Below are 23893 nucleotides of genomic sequence, written 5' to 3'. Positions count from 1 at the left end.
GATTACTATTTTCTAACTTAATTTTTTATCTCCAATGTCTTGAAGAAAAATACTGTCTCAGTGACTTATAAGAAAGATCATCTATAATGTAACATGAACACATACAGGGGTTTCAGGATGATGCAAACTATTCTCTTGCCATTTCTATCAGAATATATTCACAGAATCAGACCCTCATGGGCACCTGGAATTTCCTCCCCTTTGACCTTGCTTCCCCTCTGCTTTTTCATAACTCAAACTTTCTTTTTCATAACTCAAAGTTTCTACTCCATATTGTACTTAACGTTTATAGACCAGGAGACTTATTTCCTGGTATGATCCTACCTCGGGAGATATATTCCTGATTTTATCCTGGAAAAGAATGTGGATCTTCCCATTCTTCAAAGCAGAGTAACAAGACAAGCCAACTTCTCTGTGGCTAATGTTTATTACCTTTCTTAGAGAAATTCAGATGTGTGAAAAAAATCACCTGACAACTATCAGGAATAAGATTGGATTGATGGAAGGAGCAGACACAGAGCCTTGAGTAGATCAAACAAAAGCACATTTACAAAAGGCAAAAGAAGGAAGTCAGTGCATAGTTCTGGAAGCTAATATCTGAGGGAGGGAGTGCCACATCAGACCTTGTGGAAGCTCAACTGTCTTCCTTCAAGGCCAAAAATACATATAGCAAAACATGAATACATAAGCATGCAACAGTTCTATACGTAGTCATCTGGAAATGTGCAAAAGACCACCCCACCTGAGCCAGGTACACAGTCTCAGTTTGGGGTTGTATGATGAGCCTCATGAATACAAAGCTTCAGGCATACAGATGTTCCTCACTGATCCTCTGCCAACCTCTCCAGGCCCGTACAGCCTGAGTCACATACTTCTCTGAAGTTAGACCTTCAGACCTAGAACAAAGGTCTGTTACCCAAATGCCTACAGATGCCAAGGTCACAGTCATTTTAGGAGCCACCAGGCAAATCGTGCAATGTGTTATGCAAAAAAGAATCTCCTTCCATCAATAAGGGTGAGAATAGGGAAGAATAAAGGAGAAGAAGAAGAGATTCCACACTGTGTGGAGAGTATATTTTCTTATATCAGTCTCTGTAGTTTTTGACCAACATATGCCTGAATATTAAAACCAGTTTTTTTTTTCCAAGGATTTTATTTATTTATTTGACAGGGAGAGAACACAAGCAGAGAGAGCAGTGGGCAGAGAGAGAGGAAGAGGGAGAAGCAGGCTCTCCACTGAGCAGGGAGCCTGATGTGGGACTCAAACCCAAGACCCTGGGATCATGACCTGAGCTGAAGGCAGCTGCTTAATCCACTGAGCCACTTAGGTGTCCCTAAAACTAGGTGTTTTTGTTTGTTTGTTTTTGTTTTTTTAATGAAATAAAGTGTGGTGTCATGGAACTCCTGTGAGGACCAACATCATGGTCCCACCGACCTCTCTTTAGACATAATGTAACAGAACCATATGAGAAAAATTAGCTCTACCTAACTGGTTACCTGTTTTTCTAAAAAAAAAACCAAAAAAGCATTTTCAACCTCTGAATGCTAAAAACTTTTATCAGCAGCTTCAGTGAGAGGCACTCTGTGAATGACTGAGGTCAATGGCTTCACGTTTGAGAAGGACTGCTGTCTTGGTCCAGAGCTATGGCCAATCATTACGGAATGTATGAGAGGAACAGGACCTATTCCTAGGTACTGCCTCCTCTCTTCCTCATCTTCTCTCTTCCTACTACTTAATACACTTAAATACACCAGTCCCTACTAATTTTTTTTTTTTGCTTTCTCTTAATTTATTTGAAAAATAAGGTTAATACAATTACAGAACCTTGGGTCACCGCTCTTATTTCTTCCACACTGTTCTCATTATGCTTCTGCAAAAGCAAAAATATTGCCCTTAAAAACAACATTTCATTTTGATAAAGATCCTGGATACATGGGAAGCGTTTTTATTCACTTGAAATCCCAGGATTATAGGATTTACTCTGTGTGACTGTTTTGTAAAATACCTTAAGTCATATACTAACTTAATCTTTACAGGATCAACTAAAGCCTTAGAAGAAATCTGTATTTTAATAATCTTCTTCTAAGGTTGTATGCACAGCAGATGAACATAAACATAAATACATGTTCCCATATTTGGAGAGCAGATACCCTCTGATCCACACAAAATAATGTGACAAACTCTATTTTAGGAATCCTGGCTCCTCTAAGTCTTGGTTTAACTGATTAAGGTTTTGTTTCAATAAAGTTTCAGAGCATTGGCTTTTCAAGGGGCTTAAGAAAAGAAATCTGACAACTTTGGAATGCTGTTTGGCACAAGTATTTTTCCCATTTTGGGAACATTTCTACTCTTTTCTTCATACAAAAGAAGCCCATGTATGTTCATGATGTCAGACAACCTGAGAAATTTCCCCTTATTATTTAAAATCTGGAAATTAAAATTTATCATAATATAAGAAATTTTCTCTTTGTTTAAAAATAAAAAGAAATACCAGTAATTCTGTTAAGTTTCCCAGCTTTGGAAAATTTTCATTGGGGAAGAAAAGAATGTCCCCTACACTGATCCCCACTTTACTGCACTTAAAACCACAACCTTGCTGGACTGAACAGAAAGAGACATATTGGTAAAGACTGAAGATATTTTCATGCCAAAAGGAAAAGCAAGGCCCTGCATAATTCTAAGAAATCAGTCTTGGATTGCCTATAAGATCGATATATAGCTGAACATGAGTTAAAAAGCGAGAGAGAGACTTAAAGTTCTCTGAGTGCAGTTCTTCTAGGCTAATGTTATTAGGAAACTTCTATCCTTTAATCAAGGCAAGCAACTGCAGATAGTGCAAGGAGAAGAGCTAGTCCTGTGATGAAAGGGACAGCTTCTGAAATAGGGCTTATCGTGGTGAACTGTATTCATCACTGTGCTGAGAACATACAGAGAAGTGTTAGCGGGAAGTTACTAAAGTACTTAGGACAAGCATAGCGACTGTGAGACACAGCAGCAGACCATTCTGGGTGAAAGGCCATTTCTCCCCCGAGGAAGGGACGCATTGCTCCCAGAGGTTGTACCAGGGTGTGGATCTCTTTTTCCATAGGCATTTACTGAACAACAGCATGTTGCAGACTGGCACAGGGTGCAGGTACTATATTGATCCTCTGAGCAGCACATAGAAAAATCAAATGCCCTGATTTAAAATGCCACAAAAGCATCCTGCTTCAAGTACTATGGTTAGAAACAAGGGGAAAATCCACTTAGCCCGGAGTGATGAAAGTACAATTATTGACAGAATCAAATGAGATTATTATTTTTTAAATGATGGTTTAGATCAGCTTGCAAATACTTTTTTAATAATGCTGCTCCACAAAAAATATTATTTTACTTTAAATAATTTTTTAGATACACACATCTTTATTTTTTTCTTTTTTTAAACATCTTAATTTAATTTTATTTTTTCAGTGTTCCCAGGCTTATTGTTTATTCACCACACCCAGTACTCCATGCAATATATGCCCTCCTTAATACCCACCACCAGGTTCACCCATTCCCCCCCAACTCCAAAACCCACAGTTTGTTTCTCAGAGTCCACAGTCTCATGCTTCTTCTCCCTCTCCAACTTATCCCAATTCACTTTTCCTTCCTTCTCCTAATGTCCTCCATGTTATTCCTTATGCTTCACAAGTAAGTGAAACTATAATGATAATTGACTTTCTCTTCTTGACTTATTTCACTCAGAATAATCTCCTCCAGTCCTGTCCTTGTTGATACAAAAGTTGGGTATTCATCCTTTCTGATGGTAGTGTAATATTCCATCATATATATGGACCATATCCTCTTTATCCATTCATCTGTTGAAGGGCATCTTGGCTCTTTCTACAGTTTAGCGACTATGGCCATTGCTGCTATGAACATTGGGGTACAGATGGCCCTTCTGTTCACTACATCTGTATCTTTGGGGTAAATACTTAGTAGTGCAATTGCTAGGTCATAGGGCAGCTCTATTTTTAATTTCTTAAGGAATCTCCACTCTCTTTTCCAAAGTGGCTGCACCAACTTGCATTCCCACCAACAATGTAAGAGGGTTCCCCTTCTCTACCTCCTCTCCAACACTTGTTGTTAACTGTCCTGTTAATTTTGGCCATTCTAACTGGTGTAAGGTGGTATCTCAAAGTTGTTTTGATTTGAATCTCCCTGATGGCTAATGATGATGAATATTTTTTCATGTGTCTATTAGCCATTTGTATGTCTTCATTGGAGAAGTGTCTGTTCATGTCTTCTGCCTATTTTTTGACGTGATTATCTGTTTTTAGGGTGTTGAGTTTGAGGAGTTCTTTATAGATCTTGGGTATCAGCCCCTTGTCTGTAGTGTCATTTGCAAATATCTTCTCCCATTCCATGGGTTGTCTCTTTGTTTTGCTGACTATTTCCTTTGCTGTGCAGAAGCTTTTGATCTTGATGAAGTACCAAAAGTTCACTTTCACTTTTGTTTCCTTTGCCTTTGAGACATATCTTGAAAGAAGTTGCTATGGCCACTGTCAAAGAGGTTACTGCCTATGTTCTCCTTTAGGATTTTGATAGATTCTTGTCTCTCACTGAGGTCTTTTATCCATTTCAAGTTTATCTTTGTGTATGGTGTGAGAGAATGGTCGAATTTCATTCTTCTATATATAGCTATCCAATTTCCCCAGCACCATTTATAGAAGAGACTGTTTTCCAGATATTTTTTTCTGCTTTGTTGAAGATTAGTTGACCATAGAGCTGAGGGTCTATGTCTAGACTCTCAACTCTGTTCCATTGGTCTATGTGTCTGTTTTGGTGCCATCCTTTCCTGATTAAAACTCTTCAAAGTATAGGGATAGAGGGAACATTCCTCAATTTCATAAAATCTATCTATGAAAAACCCACAGCAAATATCATTCTCAATGGGGAAAAACTGTCAGCCTTCCCACTGAGATCAAGAACACAACAAGGATCCCCACTCTCACCACTCATGTTCGACATAGTACTAGAAGTCCTAGCAATAGCAATCAAACATCAAAAAGAAATAAAACGTATTCAAACTGGCAAAGAAGAAGTCAAACTCTCTCTCTTCACAGATGACATGATACTTTATATGAAAAACCCAAAAGACTCCACCCCCAAACTACTAGAACTCATACAGCAATTCAGTGATGTGGTAGGATACAAAATCAATGCACAGAAATCAGCTGCTTTCTTATACCCGAACAATGAAAATACAGAAAGGGAAATTAGATAATCGATTCCATTTACTATAGCACCAAGAACCATAAGATACCTGGGAATAAACCTAACCAAAGACATAAAGGATCTATACTCAAGGAACTAGAGAACACTCAGGAAAGAAATTGAAGAAGACACAAAAAGATGGAAGACCATTCCATGCTCATGGATTGGAAGAATAAACATTGTTAAAATGTCTACACTGCCCAGAGCAATCTATGCTTTCAATGCCATCCCAATCAAAATTCCACCCGCATTTTTCAAAGTGCTGGAACAATCCTAAAATTTATATGGAAACAGAGAAGACCCTGAATCGCTAAGGAAATGTTGAAAAAGAAAAACAAAGCTGGGGGCATCACATTACCTGATTCCAAGATTAACTACAAAGCTGTGATCACCAAGACAGCATAGATCCACACATCTTTAAAAAAAATAGCTGCCTTCTACTATTTCTGATACCACGTCATGAAAAGGACTATCTCTGCACTGTGACCAAAAACCCGCTGATTTTTACTACAGTTCTTGCATTTAGCACTTACTATGCCTTTTTTTTAAGTCCCTTAAATTCTCTATAATTTCAATTTTTCATTTCTAAACTGAATGTTTATGAAATAATATATTTGTGACCTTATTGTGAAGATTTAGAAGTTAGTAAGAATTAAATACTTTTAAAAGTTAAAAATATAACATAGGTATAAAATATTAATTTCTATATATCCTATATAGAAATGAAGAATATGAGAAAACCATAAAATTAGACTAGAAGTGATAACATTGATGAAAAATAATAAATCTGGATTTTTTGGGTGAATATACCAGAACTTACTCATCCAAGTATGTGCTGCCTTTTTCACAGTAGACACCTTGAGAAACACTTATTCAAGTGCTGCTACTGCTCAAAACAGGTTTGGATTTTTTTCTTGGATCTGCTATCAGAAAACAACTTATGAGCAACAAGAAAAACAAATGTAATTGGTTTGTTATTAAATCTTGTTTAGCATCAAAACCAGTATTCCTAGTTTGACCCACACCATGTTCATCAGACTTAGTTCTATTTGGCTTGTGTCACTTAAAATATTAGTCACACTCAAAAAAGGTAACTGGCCAGGATTTTCAAGTAAACATTACAGACTCCAAAAACAATTCTAAAATAATGGGTCTAGAAATTCTTTTTAAATAAGGCATTATCATTGGAATAATTGTATAGCTTCCAAGATAATTATCTAGGGAGGAACAGCACTAGTTGTATGACTAAGTTCTGACTATGTTTTCAAAAATCAGTTCTAGTTCTTAGTAATTCTTCAAACATCTCAAGTTCCCTCAGGGACTCCAGTTCTTGTAAAGGGAATCTGTCTCCATTGTTCTTTCTTTATCTTTATTTCTAGAAAATGTCAAAAACATTTGATTAAAGGACTCAAATAGCAAGTAGACCCAGACCTATTTCTTGATGAAAACACTGTAAACAACTCAATGGAAGATTGCTAGACATCTTCCTTCACATGAGTATATTCTGGTTGCCATCATTATCTTTTGCTCATTTATCATGACTTCTATATGTTTCTGATGAAAATTGCCTAGTCAGACTACATTAATCATGAGCAACCACAGCTTCTGTCCTCCACTGGAAAAATGCCCTAGAACCTAAGGTCATTTCATGTCACAGAATGCTATTCCACAATAAAAAGGAACCACTGTTGTTATGTGCAATAAATTGGGTGCATCTCAAGGGCATTATCCTTAGTGAAAAAAGCTAATCTCAAAAAGTTGCTACAGTGTGATTCCATTTATATCCCATTCTTACAGTGATTTGTCACTGTAGAGTAGGAGAACAGGTAAGAGGGTACCAAGAATTAGGAATGCTGGAGGAAAAAAAATGTTGGTTGGGTGTGACTATAAAAAGACAGCACAGGGGCACCTGGGTGCCTCAGTGGGTTAAGCCTCTGCCTTCCACTCAGAGTCCTGGGATCGAGTCCCACATCGGGCTCTGCTCTGCAGAGCGTCTGCTTCCTCCTCTCTCTCTGCCTACCTCTCTGACTATTAATAAATTAAAAAAAATTAAATTAAAATTAAAATTAAATTAAAAAATCTTTTTTTAATTTTAATTTTTATTTATTTATTTATTTATGTATTTTTACATTTCATTCATTTATTTGACAGAGAGAGATCACAAATAGGCAGAGAGGCAGGCAGAGAGAGAGGAGGAAGCAGGCTCTCCACGGAGCCGAGAGCCCAATGCGGGGCTCGATCCGAGGACTCTGGGATCATGACCGGAGCTGAAGGCAGAGGCTTTAACCCACTGAGCCACCCAGGCACCCCTCTTTTTTTTTTTTTTTAAGATTTTATTTATTTATTTGACAGAGAGAGATCACAAGTAGGCAGAGAGGCAGGAAGAGTGAGAGGAGGAAGCAGGCTCCCCGCTGAGCAGAGAGCCCGATATGGGGCTCGATCCCAGGACCCTGAGATCATGACCTGAGCCAAAGGCAGAGGCTTAACCCACTGAGCCACCCAGGTGCCCCAATAAAAAAAAATCTTAAAAAAAAAAAAAAGCACAAGGGAGAACTTTATGGTGATGGAATTGTTCAGTATCTTAACTGGGATGTTGGTTATACAAACAAATCTATGTGATAAGATGATATGCAGCTATACCATACACTGCATCAAGGTCAGTCTCCTGCTTACAATATTGTACTATGGTCAGATAAGATGTAAATGCTGAGGGAATCTAGTTAAAGCTCTTCCTCCACACAATTTTGCAACTTCCTGGGAACCTATAATTTCTTTAAAAATAAAAATTAAAGAAAGGGGCGCCTGGGTGGCTCTGCCAGTTGAGCAGTTCAGGTCATGATCCCAGGGTCCTGGGATTGAGCCCTGCTTCAGGCTCCCTGCTTGCCAGGGAGCCTGCTTCTCCCTCTCTTTTCTGCCTGCCGCTCTGCCTACTTGTACTCTCTCTGTGTCAAATAAATAAATAAAATCATTTTTAAAAAATTTAAAGAAAAATACTAAATGTTGCTGATAATAGGAATCAATTAAAAGTTTCAAACACTTTGGAAACTCAGTAACTAGTAAACTAAACCCCTTCCTGTCCTATAATCTAGCAGTCCTTGTGTTAGCTATGTACCAAAGACAAGTGTATGCTTAAGTCCACCAAAAAGACAGATGTTCAGAGTAGGTTTATCATAAAAGTCATAAACTGAGACAATCCATGAATGGGAGAATAAATAAGTAAAACATAGTGGATTTTTACAGTGAAATATGGTACAGTAATAAAAAAATCAAATGACTAATATATGCACCAACTTGGATAAATCTTACAGACATGGCTCTAAAAGAAGTCAGATACAAAGGAATACATTCTGTATGCGGAGAAGTCCAAATAATGATTACCTCTGGGACCATGGTATTAACCAGCCAGTAGCATGAGGAAACTTCCTGGAAATGTTCTTTATCTTAATCTGGGTAGTAGTTACATGGTGCGTGCATAAAAACATAAAAATTCAGTCAGCTGTATACTTCCATTTATGCAGTTCATGCCTCAGTTAAAAAAATAGGGAGAAATGCAGAATGCTGAACTCACTGGCAATGTCAATCATGATACATCCAACAAGACAAGATGCCTAACCCAGGCAAGCATCAGGGGCTCCTCCTCTTGCCCACTATGTGCAGCACTGAGAAGAAGAAGCAGATCAAACTGAGAAGAGATAAAAGAAGATATTCTAATATTGGGACCAATAAATCCTGTGAAATTTGCAAGCCAAGTTTTAACAGAATCCAGACTACATTCCATAAAGTAGTGACACTATGTCATGTCATTCACAAAAGCACCTAATACATTCCCTTTGAATGGCCCCAGAACCCCCACAAGCCACTGGCACTAGGTGAATGCCCAGGTGCCAAGAACATAATGTGGATCTGCCAGATGAAAAAAATAAAATATTCAGGGAAGAAGCAAATCAAAGTAGGATAGTTCTTATTAATTCAAAGTGGTGATCACTCCACAAAAATCCTGTTCTTATTATTTCAAAGTGGTGCTAATTCCACAAACATTACCTACACTTAATTAAAATGTCAAAATAAAATTTTTTTTCAAGAAACAAAATTTTGACACTCCTTTTGTCCGGAGACCTCAGGCCGGATGATGGAATAGGCTGAGGTTTGACCTTTTTAGAGTTCACATTATATTTTAATTATGCTGCTATTTTTATTTGTGGTTCTTAATATGCTTTTATCACAGAACACTGGGGAATCCCCTTGCATCTAACATAACACCGATTAATTCCTTTACTCAGTAACCCAAAACTGCAAGGCCTTATGTTGCAAGCTGAGAATCACCAGCCTTTGCAGGGGGAATCATTTTTATTGGTTTCATTAAAACCGTTTTATTATGTTGCTGAACAAAGCAACAGGATTATGGCAGCAGGGAGGAAATATTTCATAAACTTGCATAAAGGCTATCTGTTCTTTGCTTATGTAACCAGAGCAGTTAGGGTAACCCAAAGAGTTTTGTGTAACCCAAAGAGCATTTCTGTGACTAGCCCTCTCAGATTGCTCTAGGAGTCCCTAGAGGGTGTCTTCCCTGTGGTACATGAAGCAGTTTCTTGGGCCTACATGTCAGGGACACCATTTATTGCTTTCCAGTCTGTATTCCTGCAGGACCCTTGCTGAAGCCAGTGAGAGTTGGCTGACATGGCTGGTATGGTTGCAACAAGTATACGTCCTACATTATTTCTTTGCTATTCCAATTGTGTATCAGCCTGACTGTGTTACGGGGTGTGCTTCACCATGGTTCAATTATACCTTTTGATATTTGTGCCATCTTCCATGGGATCTGAAACAATGAGACCAAGTACCTTTAAAATATCAGCAACTTTAAGCAAAATAGGCCAGTACATACAGAGAACAAACTGATGGTTGGCAGAGGGGAGAAGGTGGGGATCTGGACAAAATGGTTGAAGGGGAATGGAAGATATGGTCTTCCAGTTGTGGAATGAATATGTATGGGAATAAAAGACATAGCATAAGGAATGTAGTCAATGATATTGTAACAGTGTTGTATTATGACAGATAGTAACTACACTTGTAGTGAGCGTAGCATAATGTATAAAATTATCCAATCACTACAATGTACACCTGAAATTAATGTAAGATTGTGTGTCAACTAAATTCAGTAAAAAAAATTAAATACGTTATATATATCAGCATTTTAGGGCAATGGAAATACTCTCTATAATACTATAATAATGGATATATTTCATCATACATTTGTCCAAATCCATAGAACATACAACACTAAAAATGAATCTTAATGTGAATTATGGACTTTGGGTTAATATGATGTATCAACATAGATTCATTGATTGTAACAAATGTGCCACTTTGGTGGGGGATATTGATAATGTGGAGGTTATGCATGTGAGGGGGCAGAGAGTACATAGGAAATCTTCGTATGTTCTGCTTAATTTTTCTGTAAACCTCAAACTGATATTAAAATAAATCTTAAATCTTATCTTAAAAATAATAATAAATCTTTAAAAATCTTAATTTTTTAAAATCTAGAGAATTTAATGAAACAGTTGTGGTTTTTTTTAGTATTAACTAGTTTTATTTTTACTGATGCTTTTATAAAACCTTCTCTTCCAAGGACTCAAGCTGAACACAGTCCATAAAAAGCACCTTCTCCTCTGTCCTGGTCCACTGCTCTTGAACTAAATTTTTGTGTATCAACTTTTCTTTCCTTAGTGTGGATTCTTCATAGGATATTCCTGGGCCACCTATACAAATAAGATCCAAGTGAACCAATCCTTGTACAAACAGGTCAAAACAATAGCCCTAACAGCCTCCATGCCCATGTGATTCATAGACACGTGCTCAGTCTCACCAAAGCAAAGGGAAGCTGTCATGTCCTTACCTACCATTGGGACACAATTCTTGTAGAGACTGTGAAGGAACTCTGCTTTGGCTATTTGACTACTTATTTCAATATTCTTTCCCAGAGTACCAAATTTTAAAAGAGAACAAAACTGGTCCTTGTTTCATAAAATATGTATACCTTGTTTCATAAAATATATTATCTCAGCACCTTACCATGGCCTTTTTGTATTATCTCATGAAAATGGTCACCTTCTTTTCACTTTTTTTTTCTTTTTTTGATTTTTTTTTTTCCAGCATAACAGTATTCCTTGTTTGTGCACCACATCCAGTGCTCCATGCAATCTGTGCCCTCTCTAATACCCACAAGTATTGTATTCCTGGTTCACTTTAATTGTTTAGTACTTAATCCTTATGTCTCCCCCAACCTCCCCCTTCCTGACTGAGCCCCACTGGCCAAAGCTCACTAAATTACAGAGAGAAGTCTAGAAAAAGTAAGAATAACACCCACCCTGAGAGACAGAGAGGAATCTGATGGGCAATTTATAAATCACATTTCATTATGAAGAGCTATGAAGCAATTTTCTATCACACTGTGTGTGCTCAAACTTGAAAAACAAAAGTTACTAACTTGTTCTTCCCTGCAACTTTCTGTAGCCAAGGAGAGCCTGAAAAAGTATCTCTTACACATGCCTAGTGTTTTTTATCTCCTCGGTTGTATATATGTGACCAAAAAAGAGCCGGTACCATTTCCATTTTTCAATTAACTCCAGAAGCTAATCTGGTTTCAGTAAGAGTTCACTGAATTCTGTTTCTTGAACAGAACCATCGACATGGAGCATCCTTTGTGACTCTCGTGGCCATTTCTCTCTGAGGCAAAGAAGCCTTCCTGCAGGCTGCAATGCCAGCGGGCAGCAAGAATGCCACAGCTGTTAGTGGGTTTGTAATCAGGTAGCTGCTGACAGTTTGAGTGTGTGCTGTCTCCTCCAGGACCTGTGATCTCAGAATGTAAAATCCATCAATTCTTTGCCCAGAACACTTACCAGAATGCTAATGTTGTTTAAGATGCAGACAAGCTATTTGAAACCTCTTCAGAGTTTTAAGGACCCTTAGAACTGAGAAAAACCTTTAAGGTCATCCAAATTATTTTACAGACCCAGTGAATTTGAATGACCCCTCAAAATCATCCAGGTGACTGGCAATAAAGCCAAGACAAATCCAGGGCTCCTGATATCCAGTCCAATATTCTTTAAGTATATTTGGATTTTGTCCTATCCTGCAAGAAGCATTCCTTACAGGGTTGAGCATCTTATCTCTCAGTTCCTGCTTTAATGCATAGAAAGTGATAGCAGATACGGTGAGAACAGTCTATTGAAAGTGTCTGGAGCACAATGTGAGGAGCCCTGAGTAGCAGCTTGTCTTGACTGATTGTTATTACATTCATGTGATTTCAACTAGTTTTGTCCTTCATGAGACTGAGGATTAACTTGGTGCGGTATCTTATCTCAGGGTTGTGGTGAGAAAATAGGTTGCAAAGATAAGACTGGTACACTTAGCCTTCTATTACTATGGTGCACTCCTACTTCCACACTTCCAAAAGGAAAAAAAAAAAAAAAGCGTCCATGTTTAAGGCACGCAACATTGATTTATTAGAATGTGAAACTGGTACTGCTTTTAGACCATTACACAAGCACTGAGTTCTTAGTTAATCCCTAAGCTTGTAAAGACGAGAGAGGAGGGCTACGTCTCCTGATTTCATTATAGCGTCTGCATTTCTTTCAAGAGTTAGACCCTGCCTCATGATTGGTGAGATACCTTGTAACTATTTTCCACACACCTTATTCACTCCAAGGCTTGGTCCCCATTGCCAGAGAGGTAAAAAAAAAAAAAAAAAATCCATGATTAGAAGCATACATCAGTGCTGGGCATGACCCACATTGGTAAGAATCTGATAATGGTCTCTCCCAACCAAATAAAAATGGGAGACAAAGGATGAATTGCATTAAGGTGTGAGAACTGAGACCCTTAAATAAAGACATACAAGAAAAATCCTAAGCAAGTCTAAATCAAATAACAAATCCCATGGATGGTCAATAAAGAAGTAAAAAAGGCAGACAAGGAGGGCCTATATGTGACCCATTATAACAAATTGAGAAGATGGCCTCCTAGGGCCTGAGGGACCAGTCCTATAAGCACAGATTTTCACTTTTTATCAACAACTGCATCGCTCTGTAGCTGAGCTAAGTGACCTCAAGAATACCTCTAATTGCCTTTTCCTCTATATCCAAGAGAAGTTTAACACCATTTAAGCAGTTTTAAGATGCATGGACTGAAGCATAGAGAGGATTATTTGTGAAATCCTGCCACATCACCTTTATACATTTTCCTAGAATACAAAAAATTAAAGTATTTTAGCATTCCTGATATTCACTGGATATTTAGGTCAGAATTGGCAGTGACTTCTATTCTTTTTTTTTTTTTTTTAAAGATTTTATTTACTGATTTGTGAGCGAGCAAGAGAGAGAGAGAGAGAGGACACATGCACGCACAAACAGGGGAGAGGGGCAAAGGAAGAGGGAAGAGCAGACTCCTCACTGAGCAGGGACCCTGGGATCATGACCTCTGCTGAAGGCAGACACTTAATCAACTGAGCGACCCAGGCAAACTCTATTCTTATTTAATGTTTACTTGAATAAGATTTCCTTGGGACATAGGTAGCAGTCAAATGTTTTCTGACTGGATTGGAGTCTGGTATGAATAGACTTCAGCTGAATAATATTGTTGAGAATTCTTGGATATATTAGCAATAGTTTGCATTTTAATAGAAATTTCAAGGAAATTTGGCCTCAGCTATATTGAAGAGGCATCATAGTGTTCCAAAAAGCAATAGTTTGTTTAACAAAAATATAACCCTGGGTACAGAAATAAGACTCAGTGGTTCATATATCCATTTTGAATATCAGCTTTGCTATGAATGTGTCTCATGAAAAGTATCCTCTATTTCAGCCTTTAGTCTTCTCTACGCTGTCTTCTCATATCCAGGGACCTACTTGTGCAGTATAAGTACCCATTCAGAAACCTCACAGATTCATCCATTTTTCTTTTCTGTATCTTCAGATTTAACAAAGACTAGAAAGTGGCATCTTTCTGGATATTTAATTCATTTGCAGGCATAACTTATTTTATTGTGCTTTTCTTTTTTTCTTTTTTCTTTTCTTTTTATTTTTCTTTCTTTTTTTAATTTTTTTTTTTTTTTTTTTTTTTTTTTTAAAAATCGGTAGGTTTTGGCAACCCTGCATCAAGCACATGTACCAGAACATTTTTCTTACAGCATTTGCTTGGATCATGTTCAAGGTCACATTTTGGTAATTTCTCACAATATTTTGAACTTTCTCATTATTATTATTATATTTGTTATGGTGATCTGTGATCAACTGTCTTTGACATTACTATTGTAATTATTTTGGGTTCCATGAACCATACCCATATAAGACAGTAAACTTAATTTTTGAACACGTAACTAAAGGTATGTGTTCTGACTGCTCCACCAATCAGCTTTTCCCCATCTCTCTTCCTCTCTTTGGACCTCCTTATTCCCTGAGACACAATATTGACTTTTAAATTCATTATTTAAGAAATAAATTTCACAAGGTTATAGCTGCCCTAGTTAGTGATTCCTCTGATGGGTCTGGGTGAAGTAAATTAAAAACCTTTAAGGAAAGGATTTACCATTCTAGCTGCTATTGAGAACATCCACAATTCATGGGGAAAGGTCAAAAATATCAACACTAATAAGAGTTTGGTTGATTGCAACCCTCATGGAAAACTCTGAGAGGTCTAAGGCTTCAGTGGAAGAAGGAACCACAGATGTGGTAGAAATAGCAAGAAAACTAGAATTATAATTGGAGCTTGAAGATGTGACTGAATTACTGCAATCACATGATAAAACTTTAACAGATGAATTGTTTCCTATGGATGAGCAAAGAAAGTAGTTTCTTGAAAAGGAAATGACTTCTAGGGAAGATGTTGTTAAAATTGCTGAGATGACAGCAAGAGATTTAGAATATCACATAAACCTAATTGATAAAGGAGTGACAGGGTTTGAGAGAACTGATCCCAATTTTGAAAGGAGTTCTACTGGGGGCAAAATGCTATCAAACAGCATTGCGAGCTACAGAGAAATTGTTCATGGAAAGAAGAGTCAGTTGAGGTGGGAAACTTTATTACAGTCTTATTTTAAGAATTTCCCACAGCCATTCATCAACCACCTTCAGCAACTGATCAGTCAGCAGCCATCAACACTGAGAGGCAAGACCGGCCACCAGCAAAAAGATTACAATTTGTTAAAAGTTCAAACGATAGCATTTTTAGCTATAAAATAATTTTAATTAAGGTATATACATTTTTTAGACATAATGCCATTGCACACTTAATAGACTACACTATAGTGTTAACATTTAATTCACTGGGAAGCCAAAAAATTTATTTAACTCACTTTTTCCCTATGATATTCACTTTATTGCAGTAGTCTGGAATCAAAACTGCAATACCTCTGAAGTATGCCTGTATGTCGCTTTTACCTTTCAGCCAGTGTTTAGCATAACAAGCTTTTAAATGTATTTTATTATTATTATGCAGTTCCAAGGTAAAAATTTGGATATCAATGAAAAAAGCATAATGAACATTATTGATAAAGAGATCAATTATAAATGCATAAGGAATGAGACCCACTATATTAACTAGTTACTGTTGCATAACAAATCACTTTAAAACTTAGTGGCTTAAAACCACAAATATTTATTATCTCACAGTTTCTGTAGTTCAAAAATCCAGATGCATCTTAATTGAATTCTCTGGATCAGGTGTCTGACAAGGCTGCAGCCAAGGTGAGAAACAGGGCTGCCTTCATCTTATAGCTTGGCTATGTAAAGATCCACTGCCAAAGTCACTCTTGTGGGTGTTGGCAGGATTCAATACTTCACTGGTTGTTGGACTGAAGGCTTCAGTTTCACTGACTGTCAGCAAGAGACTACCCTCAATTCCTTGCCATGAGCCCTGCCCAACACAGCAATTTGCTTCATCAAAGTGTGCAAGTAAGAAAGCCAAAGAAAGAGAGAAAGTTTGCAAGCAAGATAGAAATGACAATATTTTTCCTAATGTCAGAAGTGGTACCTATTCACATTTGCCATATTTATTCATTAGAAGCAAGTCACTAGGTCCAGGCACACCCAAAGGGAGAGGATTACACAACGGACATGAATAACCAGGAGGTGGGGATCATTGAGAACCATTGTAGTAGCATCCTGCCACACTCACAGATCCAGCCATTGAAATTCCAGTAGACTCAGCCATTTGGGATATAATCCTTTTTTATATACATACAAAATTATAATTACTTTTTATTAAAATATATTAAATATAAATTTACTTGAATTTAACAAAATAAAGATGATTGACAGTATTACTAAAATTTCTGTAAGTACATATTGCCAGCAAAATTTTAATACAATTTTAATATTACCAACAATATATTATGTAAAATATCTTCTAAGTTTAAAAAAATATGCAAGTTATTACAATACCAAATTTTAATTTCATATGAGTTACTGAGTCATCATGTGTAATTTAGTATCTTTATACCATTTTACTTAGTTTCTTATAAATTTTGTTATTTGCAATGCCATTATTGCCATTCTTGTGATTAATTTCCAATATTTATGTCATTTACATTTTTAAACTTAAAGATAATTTTCAAAGAACTTTTTTAGTGGATTAAAAATGAATAGATAAAAAAGATGTGGTATATATACAATGGAATATAACTCATCCATCAAAAAGAATAAAATCTTGCCATTTGCAATGCTACCTGAGGCATTCAATGTAGAGACAAACAGAAACAATAAAGGGGGCATCAGGCTAGCATATGAAATCCCTCAGGGGATCAAACAGTGGTACTATAAGACAAAGGAGTTCCTTTACATGTCTCTTGAATGATAGGGCAATAAATTAGATGATGAATAAGAGTGCCAACTCAGCAAGTCATAAGCTCTCTGCAGTATTAGAGAATCCTCTACCATTGAAGATAATGGGAAATACATTTTCAGATGAACCACACTCTTGATTTTGATGTGGATTTTTTTTCAATTGCTTCATTGGCTGAATCTTTCACCAGAATTGCCAGCAAGGCATCAGAGTAGGAAGTGTGTGAGATATAGGTTTAACCAAGAGCTGGCTTTGAAAGAGAGAGTCCTTATGGGAAGGAAGCTGTGCTTCCAGCAGATTCCAGTACAGGCAAAATGGTGACCAGGGCTGCACCTCTATAAACACTGGAGTTCCTCAAAGTAGGTCCAAGGTCCAGCAGCAAGGGTATCCACTGGGAGCTTATTAGAAATGCAGAATCTCAGATTCATTTCAGAATTACTGAATCTGAAACTGCATTTTTAAAAAATCCCAGGAGATCTGATACACAGTGAAGTCCAAGAAGCACCGCTGTAATGGCACTTCAAAGAACTCTGAGAGAAACATGGAGAGGGAGACTACATTCAACCAGAAGAATTAAAGACTGTTTCATATAGAGAAGATGACATTTGTGGAAACTCTTGAAATGTGTATAATTTAAAGACAGATAAGCCTTTTCCTTGTGGAAGAAAAAAAAAAAAGTTCAAGCATTGACAATAGTCTAGTGCAGGAAAGTGGACTATTTATTTGGGAGATTAAAAAGGAGCACTCTGTTAAAATGAAGCCAGATTACAAAGGGCTTTGAGTACTTGCTAAGGGTTTTTACTTTATTCTGTTAGCAATAGAGAGACACTGGAAGTTTTTAAGCAGAGCACAGAAACAATAAGAAAAATTATAGAGTAGCAGTGTTTTAGATGTATTGGCATGAGGAGAGGTCAAAGACACACCAGCTGGAAGTGATTAATATGGACAGACACAGAGTTAGAAGTACAGTTCAGGGATGAGGTTATGCAACCTTCAAATTCTAGAACGGTCCTAATGAAAATAAAGGTGAAGTGATGGAAGTTAGAGAGGTAGAATCCACAACTCTTAGTAATCATTAGAGTCCTTGTGCCTGAGTGATGGGGAAAAAATGATGTCATTCAGGGAAATGAGGTCATGGAAACATGACCAGATCTTGAAAAAATGAATAGGAGTTTGTCTTCAGCCATGAAACGGTTGCTGAAAATGTTGAGAATGTCAGCCATGTCATAGCCTTTTATGCTCCCTTCAAGCACCACTATAACCTTTCTGATTTAGCAACTCCCAGCCTTTCCCCTGAGGAATCCAGATACCTGAAGAAGTCAGTGCATCTCAATCCAATCAGCAAAGGTTCTGTCCTCTTTTCTTCTGGTTCAAGGTACCCAAGTGGAAGAAACACTTTGGTAAGTAAATCATGTCCTTGTAGTTGCTAAGACAGCTTTTGACTCCAATTTCATGTTGGACAAATTGAGTAAAAGGAATCTCTTTCAGTAAAGAATCTGGAAAAGTTGATTGTGTCAGATTTCAGGAAAGAAAAGAAAGAGAGTATTAAAAGAATGGTAGCTGTTAGCCTGGTTTGGAAAAGGGAGAGAATCTTTACACAATTCCACAAGGAAATAAATCAATGACTTTTCCTGGAGGTGCCCCCAAACTTCTTTACTGGTTAAAAATGATTCAGTAATCATGTTCTAACTGAAAATAATATGTTTCTCACTTACTTCAGAATTTCATTATCTTCCTGATGAGCTATTGCTTTTAACATCATTATTTTACCATTGTCATGAAACATTCATGTGGAGTGCTTTGTTTTATGGGGCAGTCTTCCATAAGAGCCCTGAAATGCAGATCTTTTTATACTAACAAGTTTAGATGTCTTCAAAGATGTCAGGGGTTGCTGCTAAATTTTTTAAATAGTAACTCTTTGTTGAAAGTATGACAACAGTCACAATGTACCCCCAAAGGATCTTCCATGGGGTCATCTGGGTAAAATACTACATGAACAGAAAAGGTTTTTACTAAAATTGAAAAGGTCAGATTCCACTCTATCTTGGGTAGGAGTTAAAATGAATGGAGCCTGCAGCCACAACTCAGTTCTAATCTAATGAGACTCTCAAACAAGAGCATCAGAAATAACAAATGAAGCTTTCTTCCTGTCTCAGAGAAAGACAAGTATCTTCCTTTTCAAGGAACCCTATACTCTTGTTGCTATTCTTCCTTAACCTTCTTTTTCCAGAACTTTACCTTCACCCATTTGTTAAGTGGACAGTATTGATTAAAAGACATTTGGAATGGCATGGTATGGTATGGTATGGTATGATATGGTATGGTATGGCATAGTATTATATTTATTGTAAGAGAAAATATATCAAGGCTAGCTAATAGAAATAAAATGAGCTTACAATAATTTTAGGGAAAGGCATACAATTCAACAAATACACACACACACACACACACACACACACATCCTTATTAGCGATCACAAAATGGTGTGAAATAAAAAATAAAACACATTTAGAATTCATCTAAATGAAGATGGTACAACTGAGACTAAACTGAGCATTCACACTCTAGGTTACCTCAGAAATGGGCCCCAGTTTAATGTTAATAACAAAATAGTGAGAACAACACCATGCAAATAAACAGAAGTTAGGAACAAAGTAGTAGAAGGAATTGCTGGCTCTCCCTTAAGAGGAGATCTTTAGAGCATATGGGGAAGAGTTTCAACTGTCAATAAATGATGAAGTAATAAGCTAAAGAACTTGTATTATGTCCTTAAAGGTGTTAAATTTGTCCTGTATATCAACTATCTTGTATTTATTTCCCCATTTATTGTGGTAATAGTCTGAGCAAATATCTTCATGTTTGTGGATCTACAGTGTTTGATGTTTTTGTTTGTTTGCTTGTTTCTACACATTGGCATTTTTTCCTGGAAGGGTATTCGGTTAAGAAGCCAAAAAGCTTAGTCACCCGGTAGCCAGTGAAAGAGGGCTGGGAATTACAATGATGACAGCAGTATTCTGCTTGTACTGGTCTCCCCATCCCTTTGTGTTGAGGCCACCAAGGGAAGGAATGGGAGTAGATTCCGGACACCTTATTAAAACAAAACTTCCAGAGATCACTGATGACCTTCAGAATCCAAGAGGTGGCATTTCAGAAAGGTGATGGATAAGTTACTAATAAGCTTTTAAAATAAGGCACAAAGAACAACTCTAGGGAGAGTCAGAAAGATAAAGACTGGGTTAACATTGAGTTATAAACCAAAGAGAACAAGCCAGTATAATAGATAGATGTTTAGATGTGTATCCATTTGGACATATTTATTTGAACACACTGAGAAATTAATACACTGAGAAAGTGGGATGGAAGACTCAGAGGTATGTGCATGTGTATGAAATTGTATTTAACTGATGGCATCTTAAGCCAGTTCTCAGCCTCTGACAGATTAGGTCATATTTTCCTTCTTTAGAGGAAAAAATGTTTCCAATACTTCTTATTTAATTGTATTTCTTTCTGAAAATGCTAATGTATAATAGTTTAATAATAATCCTTACTTCTAATTTTCTCATTAAGTAAATAATTCATAGGTTAATTAATTCTTGGAATATCCCTTTTTATGTTGAGCCTCAAATGGATAGGAGGAGAACCAAAAACAGGAATATTTCTATTTAGTAGAATCCCTTTCATAATACATCCATATACTTTACAGCTTTTCCCTCAATCTCCCCTAAACTTTAGCTTATTCATAGTGATAAAAAGACATTTAAACCTAAATAAGATAGAAAGAATTAATAAAGATAAGTAGAACTGAATGAAAAAGAAAATGTACATTAAGAAGATTGACAAAGTTAAAAGCTTATTCCAGGAAAACTGTTCCATTTCTAGTAGATCTGATCAAGAAAAAAGAAAGAAGGCACACATAAACAACCTCAGAAAAGAAAAAGAAGACACTCTTACAGATCCTGCATGTAATAAAATGATAAGAGGATATTGTGAACAAGCTATACCAACAAATTTTTAAAATTAGAAGAAATTTTAAAGTTCCTGTAACAAAAATAACTGACAAAAATTGACACAAGAAGAAATAGAAAATCTGAGTAGACCTTTTTTTTAAAAATTGGGTCTGAAATTCAAATTTTTTCTATAAAAAATTCTAAGCATAGGTATCTTTACCAGTAAATTCTACAAACACATAAGAAATAAAACCAATCTGAATGTATTCTTGCAGAGAATTGAAAATGATTCCAATTCTTTTCAGATTATATTATTAATAAAAAAAAACCTGACACGAGCATTAGAAAATTAAGATCTTTAAAATGCAAGCCATGACTAGAAGAAAAGATTTGCAATACACATATCCACTCTCTATATCTATGCAATATATCCATATACAGAACACATTTTAAAAATTCTGAAAAAATAAGAAAAAGAAAATGCAATAAAAAAAATTGAGCAGGCACCTCACAAAAGTATATGTCCACAAGACCTACAGACACAGAAAGGTGCTCAATCTCATTAGCCATAAAGGAAATGAAAATTAAAACAAAAATGAGATATCACCATTATCCACCAGAATGGCTAAAATTAAAATTATTGACAATATTAAATGTTGATGAGGATATGAGGAAATTGGAGCTTTCACACATTTTTGATAGGACAGCAAATTTGGCAATTCCACTATAATTAATTATATGTTCCATAAAAGATGTTTATTAACCACCACAAAACCTCAGTGGTATATAATAAACATTGATTTAGCTTATAAGTCTACAAGGCAAGAATGTAGCTGGGTTCAACTGGGCTCGTCTTTAGGTCTTAGCAGCGTTCACCCATAAGCTTGACAATGGCTATCTCTCTGTTAGGCAATGAGACCATAGTCGTCTTATTTTAAACTAAATTTGCAGTATTCTCATAATGATAGCACAGAAGCAAGAGCAAAGAAGCTGAATAACACAGGTGCTTTTTAAGTCCTGGTTATACTACTATTGCTAAAATCCCTGTAGTGAAAATAAGTCTCATGACTGAATTCAGCTTCAGAATGAGAGGACAACACAAAGTTATATGGGGATGGCTATAGATATGGGGAGGGGGAAAGAATCAGGGCCATGAATACAATAAATCTATCACCTACAAAAATATGTGCACATGTGCACTAAGAAATGTGTGAAAATATATATAACATTATTATCGATGTAACTGCAAACCACTCAAGTGTCCTTCAACAGATTGGATATAGAAATTGTAGTATAGTCATGAAAATGACTGCTATAAAAAATGCATGCATGACTCTTATAAGCATAATATTGAATAAAATAATTCAGTCAAAGAAAAGGACATTCTGTAAAATTTTATATGTTTAAAACCATGCAAAACTAACAAGCAGTACTTGGGAATGCTTGATCAGAGTAAAGCTATCTTTTTAAAAGCAAGAAAATTATTAATAAAGATCATTACTTATTAATTGATATTAATAAAAATGGAAATCTTGGCTGCACCTATGAATATAGAGGATGGGGAGGGGTAATAAGTTAGAGGGATCCAAAAGGGAGTTTCTGAGGTACAATTTTCTATTTTTCATGCTGCTTATGTGGTCACTCTATGATAATGTGTTGGCCTGCTAATTTTTGTTGTAGCACTTCTCCAGGTGGTAGGTTTCAAAATAAAAACTATTTTTTTAAAAAAAGGTCATGAACTTCCTTTATGATTTTTTTTCTGTTGGATATCATATAAAAGCAATAAGCTCAACAGAAGGGGGAAAAATCCACTAGGTCCATTTTTGGCAATATCAGAAAATGAGTATAGTCTGCAGTCTCTAAAGATGTGAAAGAGCATTTAAAGGAGCTAAGAAGGGCTAAGTGTTGCGCCAGGAGTGAGAAGAGGTGGGGAAGAGGCAAGGGAAAAAAGTGCTGATTTTCACTAGAAACCTCATAGGACTAATTGGCTCTTTAAACTATGTATATATATAACTCTAATTTAACTTATTTAAAGACTAGGGGCACCTGGGTGGCTCAGTACACTAAGCATCTGACTCCTGATTTTGTTTTAAGTCATAATCTCCGGGTCCTAGGATTGAACCCTGTGAGGGCTCCCCACTCAGTGGGGAGTCTGCTTGTCTCCATCTGCCCCTCTCCTTGCTTACTCCTCTCAATATACAAATAAATCTTTTAAAAAAAATTGAAAACTATAAAATCAATAAAAAATGTTCTTCTAAGTATAGTTGTAGTAGTATCAGAAGAGCCTTGCACATAATGACTCTGCCAAACCCTTTAGCCTCAGGATTTACTTTCTGCCTGTAGGAATCTCTCAGGGAGAATGAAAGTTCACCCCTCCCCTGTCACTTTCTGTTCTCTCCTAGAATCTTCTGAGGTTTCATGAATTACAGTATTTCACTCATGAATAATTCTTATGTTTGGCAACTGTCGAAACCAAAATAGAAGTCTTTCATTACAATGGGAATCTAGCAATTCTAAGAAAAATAGCTCTCAATTTTAAGACAAAAAGATGTCATTTCCATCATGCAGGCTATGTCCAGTCATTACAGGTCCTTCGAAAGGCCAAAGGCACATCACAAGCTGTATTTGCTCTCAATAGAGAGGTCTCATGTCCCCAACTCTCCCCAAGCACCAAGAGGACTGAGTGGCTCTTTGGTGAGGATTTGGCTAGAAACTGACTCCAAAACTGAGAGTGAATTTTTCCTGGCCAACTCCTCTCCAGAGGAACAGGGAAAGGGCGCTATAAGAAAAAACTATACTGCACGAGGTAGGGTGAGGGGAATAGGCCTATTTAAAGAACCTTTTGGTAAAGACCAAAATACTTTGC

Source organism: Lontra canadensis, unplaced genomic scaffold, assembly GCF_010015895.1.
Source record: "Lontra canadensis isolate GAN:19392208 unplaced genomic scaffold, GSC_riverotter_1.0 scaffold14, whole genome shotgun sequence".
NCBI classification, from domain to species: Eukaryota; Metazoa; Chordata; class Mammalia; order Carnivora; family Mustelidae; genus Lontra; species Lontra canadensis.
The sequence above is the reverse complement of the archived record's forward strand: the minus strand, read 5'-3'. Positions refer to the sequence as shown.